Consider the following 12,336-nt stretch of genomic DNA (forward strand, 5'->3'; position numbering starts at 1 on the left):
AGAAACTGTAGAGGTCCCATAGCAAGTCTGGGGTATGGTGATGAGTGAATGGGGAACTCTCACAGAGGCTCAGCAGCTGAAAGCCCAAGGACAGTGAGGACAGCACGAGACCCTCAGGCTCTGCTGCTGAATGAGGTGGTAGGAGAAGCTGTGCTTCTGCATAGAGTGCTGTGTGATGGAGATTCTCAGCACTAGGCCCCAGGCACAAGACACAATAAATCAGGCTCCACAATGGCCTCATGGTATCAGCAGGTCATCTCCCAGAGACTAAGAGAAGCACAGCTCCCACTGAGCTGGTGCAAGGAGCCTGAGGTCAGGGTGCCTAAGGCCATGACTCCTCTGAGGTGGAGGATCAGGAGCAATGGGTCTGCTTGAGAAAAGAGGGGCTATGGGGCAGCAACTGATACTGCAGACCCACCCCAACACCTCCACTTGGCATCAGGTAGTAGCCAGATTAGATGCCCAAGCTTCAACATGTGGAAGAACTTTCCCCAAGGATGGTGTGCAAATTCTGGCAGATTCAACAGCCAGAAATCCCCACACCAGGCATGGTGCTATGATCCCTTCCTCCACAATTATTACAGCCTACTTCTTTATGATTCTGGCATATGCAGAAGACTGGCTGCAATGTCCATCATTATGGACTGAGTAACTACTTGACTCTTGGACTTTCCATTCATACTCAGCCATTGATGGTTTATCAACACAGACAGTAACACATTGCAAAGTCCTGTCTGTCTGTCTGTCTCTCTCTCTCTCTCTATCTATATATCCAGAGATTCATTTTTATAACTGTTGTTACTATAGACAGCCCTGACTAACACATCAGGAATGTAGAAAGGACATTCTGGTGCAGTTGTGCCCTCATAACACTGTTATCTCACCTATAAATTCCCAATTGTCACCTTCCCTTAACCTTATCCTTCCTGGGGAGCCTGTTCATATAAGATCACTCAATCAATCCTCCACCTCATCCTGACCTAGTTACTCTGTATGATTTAATTTTCATATTATTGTGTAGGGATGTTGGGGAGTGGAAGAGTGAATTGTGGGCAGTGTTTATAAAATGAGTCTTCAACTCCCCATGGGTGAAAGAGTGAAAGGATTCTACTCAAGCAGAGAGGACTCTCTAGCTTTAGTAGGATGAGGACTCAGTGAATTCCCCTGTGCCCCAGCAGAGGCTCCTGGAAAGGAATCCTCAGCTTCTGGTCAGTCCAGGGAGAACAACTAACAAGGAGGCAAAGACAGTGCCCCATGACATCAGCAGGCCCTTCTCTGTACATTCCCTTGTATCCTGGAGAGCTCTTGGACTTCCCTGTGATGTCACCAGCATTGTAGCAACACTGAGCATCCTTAGCACATTCATTCAGTGTGTACAAGGATCGCCTATAGACATGTTGTGAAGACTGAGAAGTCTTCTTGGGAGAGAGGATGAACAGCAACTAGAGACCAGAATGAGGCAGAAGGAGCACACTGTAGATCTCACTGGAAATCATGGAGAAATAAATGGTCCTGGGTAAGTCAAAGGGAGTTCAAGGAAGGGGCTGTGGAAACTTATGGATATTGTGGGCTTGAGCCTAACATGGCTAGGGCTCAGGCACTGGAAGCTTCTGGTAAGCACTATGCCTACCCTGTTTCTCTGGGTCCCTAACGAGCACACTAGATCAAAGATTCATGTTGGCAAGTTTGGCTGAGTGGGCAATTGACAAGGCTGTGGCCCTTATGCTGGGAACCCTCTGCTTTCCCTCTTGGAGGAGAAAAAAGCACAGAGACCTTATTGAGATTTCACTACAGTTACTGAAATCTCTCCCACTGCAATGCTTTAGGTTGTGTGACAGTAATGGTTGGGAAAGGAGAGCACGCTGACAAAGCCTGAGGTCCTCACAGTTAACGTGAAAGCCACCAGCTGGCTGGGAGCCACCAAGTGCTACTCCCTTCCACTGACATCAAGATTTTTTTTTTTTTTATTGTCACAGGTAGCTCAAGATTAGGGAATTTGGCTTTTGTATAGCTCTCGGTGAAGCACCATAGCAATGAAACACTACTTACACTCCCCATGACTGTGACACATTGATCTGTGTTTGTCCTGTCACTAGCCAATCATCCTTCCTTAACCTTGAATGTAGGAATGGTCCATCAGTCTTGCTGGGAGTGTTTGTCTTGTGTCCGAGAACTCACATGGAAAGCCCCAGTCATTAGCATCTCCAGCCTGACATGTCAATAGTTGATCACACATTTGCTGATGTCAAGATGGCTGGAATCTATGCTGCTGATGATTTGGGAAACCTTCCTCATTAACTTTGTGACTTTTCCCCACACCCTTATGCTGTTACAACCTTGTGATATCTCCATGATGTGCATGTTCACATCATAGGACTAATCATTCCTTCCCACCATCCTGACCTCCTGATTCCTCAGCAACCATTGTTTATCATGTTATTGATTAGAGATCTCAAGAATGGATGAGCCATGAGCCATTTCCTGGTCTGTGTTTAGAATAGAGTGTTCAATTTCCACACAATAAGAGGAGAAAATATTCAAATGAAGCAGAGAGTGATCTCTTGCTTTGAAAGGAGGAGGTACTGTAGGATTTTTCCTTGAGTTTCTTGGAAGGCTCCTGGTAAGGGCTGCATGGCTTCTCATGAATTGCTAAAGAGTTAGTTAGGATATAGACAAGAGCTTCTGGTGGTGATCCCAATAGTCCCTTCCATGGAGATTCCATTGTATCCTGGAGAGCCCTTGATAGTCTCTGTGATGTCAAGAGAGGTGTGTCAACAACACATGCCTGTGGATTATTTGTTCAGGGACCACAGATATGTTGACAAAACTGAGGAGGCTTCTTGGGAGAGAGAAGGAGAAAATGGAGATATGAGAGAGAGGCAAAAGGAAGCCGGCCATTGCTCTCCTTGTAAAACATGGAAAAATAAATGTCTGGGGACTACACAGTGAATCCTAGGCAGGGCATTGTGAGCATCCTGCAAGAGGAGAATCAGTGCTAAACCTTGCGGTAGTGTGGCTCAGCTGAGAGCTTTGGGAAACAATGGTTTCCCTGGTTCTCTGGTTCTCTGAAGAGTAGATCCAGAGTCAAGGTGGTTAATTTAGGATATCCATGAATTATCCAAACTGCAGCTTCTTTTAGGGAACTCCTTCATTTTATTCCGAGTGTCAATTTGTGGCAGGAAAAACAGATTGACTAACTTGGTGTCCCTCTCTTGGTAGGACATTGCTTCACTTCATCATAACTGGATTCATTAAGTTTCCATAGAAATCTGATTCTAATAATAAGAAGAGAAACACTCCTGGACATGTATGAAGGCATTTGATATTCAGATGATTTGGTCCTGGACACATGTGATCAGGACATGCTGCTGTTAAACTCCAGGAATAACAGGATTTACCTGCATCACATCAGATATGATGTGACACTGAACTCCAAACCCAAATTGCCTGGATAGTTACACCTACCAGAGCCAGGGGACTGCATTATGGAGTGACCATATGACTGTCCATGGTGTTTGATTAGAGACATAGACCCAGAACCCAGTTCTAGGACAGCTATCCTGATTTTTGTTGCCATCACTGGGTCCCTAACACTTCCTCTGGTTTCCTTGTGGGTCTCAGCCTGAACTCTCCTAGATCTATGCCATTCAAGAATACAAGTCAATTTGTCTTTATCCATATGCAGGGATGACTAGGGAGGCACCAATTCCACTCTCCACCTTCCTTGAACAGGAACAGCAGATGACAGATTTGGAGAAACTCACCATTCAACTACAGAGTATGACATATGAGCAAGTTGAACTTGGTGGAATCTTATATCAGCAAGGATTTGAACACCACACAGTCATTATTGCCAGTTCTCTGCTGACAACCTTAACCCAAATTGTCAAGCCATGCTTTCCTGAGCCACAGGCAGCTGTACCTCCATGGTGTCCTGGTGTCTAAACTAATTTTCCTGAGTCCAGAGAGGCAGAACATGGAGCCTGGGTAGGAGTGACGTGGGGATACAGGCTGCTCTGCTTGTTCCAAATAAAAATCAGAGCCTGTGGCCTAAATCACAGTGTTGAGATAGGGCAGTAGCATTTGATCTCTCATTCATTTCAATGTCCCTGGCAGGTGCTGGCTTGTGTGACATGCAAGGCCCAGTGAGTATGTGATGAGTCTTTGTTCTTGCTGCTCCAGGCAGCACTCAGAGGAGCCTGGTCCTATTCATCAATTTCCCTTTGTGGCTGCAAGGCTTATAGCTCTACTTATCTCTCATTTTCTTTCTTATACTCTGAGAAATGCCACTTCCCTGCATTTCATAGGTATCCTGATCGTGTATGATTTGTGTGGAGAGGTAGAGGACATGTTTTGTGCATTCCTGGGAATCTATGGTCTGTGGCAGGGCCTGCATATTTGTCATTGTTACTGATTCTAGGAGATGCCAGTGCTGAGGCAGGGACTCCACTTCGAGCAGCACAACTCTTGGCCACTGTGCTCAACCATGGTGGCACACTGGAATCCCTGTAAGGTTTATAAAGCCATTCTGAGGTTGGGACTCCTCTCTGGAAATACTAAATGTGTGCTCTTGTCCATTGTGTACCAATACGAACCCAGAAATTAGAATCTGTGTTCTGCAGACAGTTGGAATGTCATCATAGGATTTTGGTTGGCCAGATATGTGTCACAGACATCTGGGAACTTTCTAGAGCGACATCTGGGAACTTTCTAGAGCGCTAATCTATAGCAAAACGCCCATGGAGGGAGCTCATACAGCCCCAAATAACTCCCTTTGAATCCCCTGCCTGTTCTGGCCTGGGAATGGACCATAACTTTTATAAGTAGGTTTCCCATTGTATAGGTGGTATCTACTGTGCTCAGGTTTTCCAGAACATTCATGATTTTATATATTCTTTGAATCCTGTGTTTCTGAGGCTCTTTTCTCTACCATGGGCTTAATTCCCTTGAGATGCTGAAAAAGGAGCACAAGCAGGTGATGTTGGACCTGCAGAAATTGCCTGTTGAGATCAGTGATGCTTGAACAAGTGCAAGCAGCTGATTAAGAATGAATCCTTCATGTAAGTACCTTGTGCAGCTTGGACCAGACTGATTGTGCCCTTTTTTGTCTTTGACCCCAAGTGAGGGCTCTGGTTCTATCCTTTCTGCCTATTAGTAAGCAGTCTGCCTTGTGGACCTTGGATTTGTGCATCTTGGATTCAGTTTTGTTTGAGTGAAAAGATACGGCAACCCTTCTAATGTTGTCTGCCAGCCTCATGAGCCCTTAGATAGGAAAATTCTTTGCATCATGAAGGGGATATTAGGCAGCTGAGGGCTTCAGGGGTGCTTCTAGGGGCTTCACTGATCTGGTTTCCATGGGACCCATAGACTTAGTTTGTGCTGGAAGCCACAGTCCACTGAGGGAGATGGAACAGCCAAAAATCACACCTACCTGTCATTATATTAGGAGGGCTGCTATGCAGTAAGGTACTTGGGGAATAGCCTAGAGATTCCATTGATGTGGTCAGTGGTCTGAGGCTCATGTGCTTTGCAGGGGTCAGGTGAGGTGACAGGTAGGAAGCAGCTTGCAAGGACAAGTGTCCAGTGCCAATGGCAAGTGAGTGGTTCTCCTTGTCAGATTTTGTGGAGGCATGTGGTCTTCTTCTTACTTCCTGCATCTCAGTGTCATTTCTTCCATTTGCCCAGCTCGTGGGTCACACTGACAGAATCACCTCAACATAGTCTGACTAAGCTGTGTGCTCCCCTAGAAATGTATTTTTCCTAAGGGACTGATAGCTGTCTTGTGTGTCTCAGCAGAAATACCTGATGTGCATAGTCTAAATCAACTGTTTATTTTTCATGAGGTCCTCCTCATTTTTCTGCTCACTTATGATTTATGTGGTATCTGATAGTGTATGCATGTGGGTGTAATTGTGTACACTGCTGGGTGTGTTTGTTAGACAGATAATTACATCTGCTGATGTCCTCTGTTGCACTTTCCCTTGATCTCAGATCTGTTAGGGACCATAAAATTTTCTATTTTCGTTAATCTTGCTGTCAGCACTCTATGGATTTCCTGTGCTCTCCAGGGTGGATCTTTTATCTTGGTTTGTTCTTTCTAATATTACAAGTATCAATAGCTCAGAAAGGAGATGGATATAATAACTATCTCTTCATTTTACATTTCATAATTGTTTTGGAATTGAAGTGTTTCATAATAAATAACACAAATCAAACAATATGGCTATTTTACAAATGAAAAGTAGACTTCTTTCCTTTCATTGCACAGAGCTAACAGTACAGGAAATGTCTGATTTGTCTCATGTGGTTCACAACACAGAACAGCAAGCGCATTCCCTTGCTGACATTATGTTGCTGACTATAACATGTGCATGGCTGTGTCTTAGAACAGACCCCCTCTCTAGTTGTCCAGAGTGCTCCATTCCTGAAAAATCACTGCAGGTGACGTCACTAGCCTCCTTCTGACTGATATTAGGGCTGAACTCATATGCAATGTATCATGTTGAAAACTTCCTGGGTGTTGACCATGGGTCAATTTCTTTCATGTTATTGTCAAGGTCTTCTGTGGAAACCCAGGGTAGGTTTAGTGAAGAGACTTTGATGGATCAACAGTGAGTCTCAGGGTGGATCCAGTTCATGGAAGGAAAGCCAAGTGCAGGCCATGGTAGCAAAGCCTGGCTGAGTGTAAGAGTCTTGTAAACAGCAGGGAGGACTCACTACCTCTACCTGCAGCAGAAATGGCGCTGCAAGGCAACAGTCTTCTTCCTAGTCATTATGGTACACATTATGTGTGTACCTCCATGTATGTTCTTGTGTGTCCCTGTGTGTCTGCTGTCTCATCCTTGCACATTCATTTGCTGTTGTGTGTGTGTGTGTAAGTGTCTGGTTTTGGCCTACTGTTAATGTGTGTGCCCATGCTTCCTGTATGTGTAGGGATAAGTGTTTGTGTGGGTGACTGTGAGTTTAGGTGTTTATGCGCAATATGTGTTTATGTGCATAGATGTGTTCAATTTTGCGTGTGTGTTTATGCATATTTTCTTGTTCACACATTTATGAAATATCTTCAATGTTGATGAAGTCCTTCTTTATGAGACATACAGTGGCTGCTCACTTTGCATCCTTCAACTATTGTGTGATCCTCACATCATTCTGCAAGTCCATCTGCCACTCTAGAGCTTAAGGACACAAAAACTAATGTAACTCAATGGTTTTCAAGTATTTGTAGAGGAAATGTATTTATCTGCCAGAAAAGTCTTTGAACCAAAAAAAAAAAAAAAAAAAAAAAAAAGGATTGTGGAGTAGGAAGGCTAGGAGGTGGCAACTGTGGCAAATCAAGGCATCAGGCAGGCAGGATGGGCTGGCTGAGGGTATGTGTCCCTTCTCTCCTCTGGGTGAATGGTGACTGCACACTCAGTGGTCAGGTGGCTCACTGTGTCTTTTCTGTAGCCTGTTTTGTCTTCATCAGTATTGCCTAGTATCTTATTCTTTTCACCATTGTATAACCTTGGCTCAGTTAACCTTGTCCTTGGAGCTTTGCCTGGATTTGTTCCTTGACAGATTCTGATTTGCAGTGTGACTCCAGCCGCATCTCAGTCCAGCAGAAGTCACAGAGCCATGCTGTGGGTGAGGATGGGTCTGCCTCAGTTTACTCCTGTCACACTCATGATGGTCTGAAGCACTCAGTAACTACTTTTCTTCAAAGTTGTTCACTGTTGAGTTTAAATCAACCCCACGCAGTGTTAGGAGAAACGAAGACCCTCAGACATAAGGCAGTGAGTAGCCACACAAAGTTCTTCAGAGTTAAACTGCAGTCCTCAATGGTGACCCAGTAATCCCAGAACATAATGTCCATGTCCGGAGAGAAGCTAAGGCATGTCAGAGTTCTAGTAGCATTCTTAGAGTAGCCTCAAAGTAGAAACTCTCCAGATGGTGATAAGTAAGTGAAAGAAAAATGACAATTTGGTTAAGCCCTTACATGGAACATTGTTCAGCACTAAATAATACATGCAGTCATTTGGGCATTTCTTAGTCAGCCTTTTGTTACTCAAACAAATCCTGACACAATCAACTTACAGGGAGGAAGTACTTATTTTGACTTCTGGTTGTGGTGTTGTAATGTTCTGATCTCATTGCTTTGGGTCAAATGTGTGTCAGCCTGTGGCAAAGGGGGTTCTTTTTAGAGGAAGTTGTCCACCTTGTAGGCAACTAGGAATTGTAGTGGGATACCCACCCTGCCTGCACCTGTCCCCATTGACCGAGATCTCCACCACTCCCCCAACTGTTTCAATGACTGTGCTCATTCGGGCATGGGAACAGGTGTGGCAGAGTGGATATCTCACTACAGGGAAGCAGTGAATTAGGCCAGAGGGCTGGTCCACTACCATCTAGTGGTTATGTGCTGGCAAACCTTCCTACACTGCACAGCCTGGAAACTTATTGTCAGGGGTGGTTAATGGTCCAAGCCCTCAGAGTTCTACCTGGGTCTGCATTAGGCTAACAGGATAGGCACTTCAATAACTGAGCTGCTACTCTCTCATGCCCAATGTGTTCTTCTCTGATCCAAGAAAAATTAACCTTCTTCTCAACAATGTCCCTGGTGATTGTTCCTTATATTAGCATTACATGGGAAACTCACCATGTTATTGCATTACAGTGCGCTTGTATATGCATAGATATACTTGAGTGTGTTCATGAGTTTATACATGTGCATGTAAGTGAGCAACACTCCACTGAGAACACAAACGTGAATGGAGAACGGGAGATCCCACTGAAGCAGAAGGAGCTGGTAACACAGCCTAGGGACTTGGCACAAAATGTGCAGCATCACTGCAGTGTCTCTGAGATGAGGTAGGAACCCAAGATGGGAGGAGTGGTTAGAACCATAAGGATCATCAGTTCCAGAGTACTTCCTTTTTGTGATACTGGTCCTCTGGATGGCTCTCAGCCCAAGCAGATAAGAGCACCTCAGTATATTGCGCTGGCTCAGTCAACAAAAACTTCTCTCAGAAGCACTGTGTTTGATCCTTAGTGTTTCTGGCGCTTGTTTACTGATTGCTGCTTTCTGAGTTCTCTGGTGTCTTCTCAGTACTTTGTCCCCTATGTCTCCCACAAATATCCCTAAGGTGGTCCTGAGATGGCAGCGGAAGAGTGAGTTGTGGAGGACAGTGTGTGCTCTTGTCACTTTATCTCCCTTCCCGAACATCACCTTTAGAGAAGAGCTCCTACCTTTGGACAATATTCATGCAGCTCCCACCTGCTTATCACAGGATCTCTGCAGTTGGATCTGTTTCCTGTGAAAAGATTTTCTGGTTATAGGAAGATTTTGGGGTTGAGTAGTTGAATCAAGGCAGTTTTCTGTACGGTAGGAATAAGTAGAATCTTCATTGCTTTTATTTTGTAGACTCACCCAGAGGTCTACATTCAGATTCCCATGTTACTCACATTCACCTGTTATCTACTCAAGGCCATGCCTTTCTCTCCTTAACTGTGACTCAGACACTGCTACATTTTTTTCCCTGAAAAAAAGTGATCTACACATCTGTAGAAATGTGATATATTTTTCATAAAATATTGTACTGTATATACACATTTCACCAAATAATCATGTGGAGCAAATTAATGAGAAACACAGTAGTGTTGTTCTTATGACTCTAAGAAAATGAAAACATTCACTAAATCTTATGAGTGGTTTTTCCACCAGCCTGGTCTCACAGCTGCATCAACCCCAAATAACACATAGAGGCACTGTATTAGATATAAATATGTTGGTCTATTACTAGCATTTATTTTGGCCACCTCTGTCTTAAATATTAACCCATTCTATTAATCTAAGTATTTCCATGTGGTCTCCTCTTACCAGAGAGAGGGACCAGACCTCTGTTCTCTCAAATCTCTACATGTTCAATCCTCCCTAATACTTCCTCAAATCCTCCAGTCTCCTAGTCCCACCTATCTGGCTTCCCTATTGGCCAACAGTGCTTTATTAATTAGGCAATAAGTGAAACATATGTACAGAATGACATCTCCATTCATTTCCACTCTTCCATCTAAAATAATAAGAAGGATTTTAACCTTAACATAGCTTAAATATATAACAAAGCAGTTATTAAATAGGAACCACAGTTATCAATATTTAGTCCATTAACATTTAGTAAGATTTAAAGAAAATATTTTATCATCCATCCTATCTTTGTGAATCTAAAGCCCTACATATAAGTTATCTTTAATCCTAACTAAGGACAACTATAACCACACCTATCTGTCTTCAACTCCCTCAAAAATCACAAAAAAGATAGTATATAACCTCGAGAAATGACAGACACTTCTTGCTTCCTGTCAGTCTCCTGAAGTTCTTCTGTAATCTTCCATCTTCAGGCTATAGGCTATAGTTTGTCTGGCAGACACCTCAGCAAAGCAGGAGACTTTAAACCGTCCACCTGTATTGGTAGTTTGTCAGTCACTTTTCTCTGTGTCCTGCAGACTGTCTGGCAGACTCTTCTTCCATGAAGCAGGAATCCTGTAGCAATGTCCATCTTGTATCAGCAGTCACTTTCCTGTAGGTTCTGCATGTCCAGTTTATACAGCATAAAGTCAAACAGTCCAGACAAGAGTAGTATCTTGCCCAAATGGCTAGTCTTTCCATATGGAGAGCAAGCATGTTTCTTCAATGTCCATCTTCCTTTCTGATGCAGGTTTTGTTGACAGGAACAACTAAAGAATTATGAAGAAATCCTTGCCCTGCTTGTCCCTCGCTGTGGTGCTGTGGTCCATGGACTTGTCTCCTGTAATGACTGAGGGCCTTGTAGCTACCTGTAGTCTGGGCCAACAGCTGTGACCATTTTGGTCACAAATGCCTATGCCCCCATTGGGCATATGTATCTAAGAGGCCTGTATTATCAGCCAGTGACATGTGAATTTGGACTGTTGTGAGGGCTTGTCTGGATTCCTAGCCCTGGGGCAGCCAGAATCTGTGTTTAGGTCCCAGACCCCTACTGCATTCATAGACAGTGCAAATAACTGTAGTCTGGGACAACACTTTGGGATATGTTGCTGCTGGGTCTATGTCAATCTGAGTGTCCCCATATCCATCTGGGGCCATGTTGAAATCCCCGCCCAGGCTACAGTCTAGGATCTTATGTGGGTCCATGCTGCAAAAACACACAATATATGTGTTCATGTCCATGGGCCTAGTTGCATCCAGAAGCACCTAGTGTCATGTTAGTGTACAAGGGTTGTGCTTCTTTCAGGACCATACAGATCTGAGTGCTTTGTGCCACAACCAGGGTCGCAAGTGTCCTCTGGGGTCCTAGGCCACTGCCAAGGGTCATGTCTGGATGCATTGTCCTGCCAGAACCTTCGTCTAACTTGATGCCGGTGTCTCCTCTTACTACTGAAGACAGGCTAGGGATGCAAAGAGTTAATACCTTACTTTGCTGGCTATAGCACCAGGGAGAACTGCTCCAGGTCCTGACCAAGTATATAGCACTAGTCCTGCTGAGGGGCTACACACTACTTGCATGCAATTCCACAAGTGGCCAGTAGAGGGTAGCAGATTCCAGCTGAAATGGGAGGAGTCATCTCCCCAGGAACTGCACTTGGCTTTCATCCCTCTATCCCTGTGTGCTGCATTAGTTGTACTGAATCACCCTCAAGTAAAAAGAGAAATTTCAGGAGACCAGTGGGGACAAATACAAGATATAGACATGCTAATTGTCTTGGGATGCCAGACATCCATGCAAACAATTCCTGGGTTTAAGTTCCTGCTCCAGCATCACTTATTGTCAGATTTGGAGCAGATCTCTCACATCTCATCCTGGATGACAATGCAGATGAGGGCAATCAGAAGAAAGGCAGAATTGAGAAGCCCCTCCTGGTGGTGGAGGTGCGGTTAGTATCCCTTCTCGATGTTCCTGGTAAACAGTGTCTGGAGGAAGCTTCAGATTAGCCAGAGTGGATGGAGACTGCAGCAATGGCCACCTGCCTGTGACAAATAAAGCTTATAAATTCCTAAGGTTTATTCAGACTAACAGAACTCTCTTGAAGATGTTATGTCTAGTCTCATTGTGTTCCCCAACTTTATTAAGCTTTGGTTATTTTTAAAACCCTAGTCATGCAAAAACCGATTTTCTTTAATGGTTCACACTGAAAGAATAAATAAACTTCCATTTTATGATGGTGATATTTTAAGTTTTTTATTTGATATTAAATATTCTATATTAAATTCTGAAAATACAAATTTCTAAGACACAATGTCAACAGGGATAAAATTTTAGAATCCTAACCATAGAAAAAGCTTCCAACTTGTTATAAACTGCTAACGAATATTAGGCAATACAA

This window comes from Phodopus roborovskii, unplaced genomic scaffold (genome assembly GCF_943737965.1).
Source record: "Phodopus roborovskii unplaced genomic scaffold, PHOROB, whole genome shotgun sequence".
NCBI lineage: Eukaryota > Metazoa > Chordata > Mammalia > Rodentia > Cricetidae > Phodopus > Phodopus roborovskii.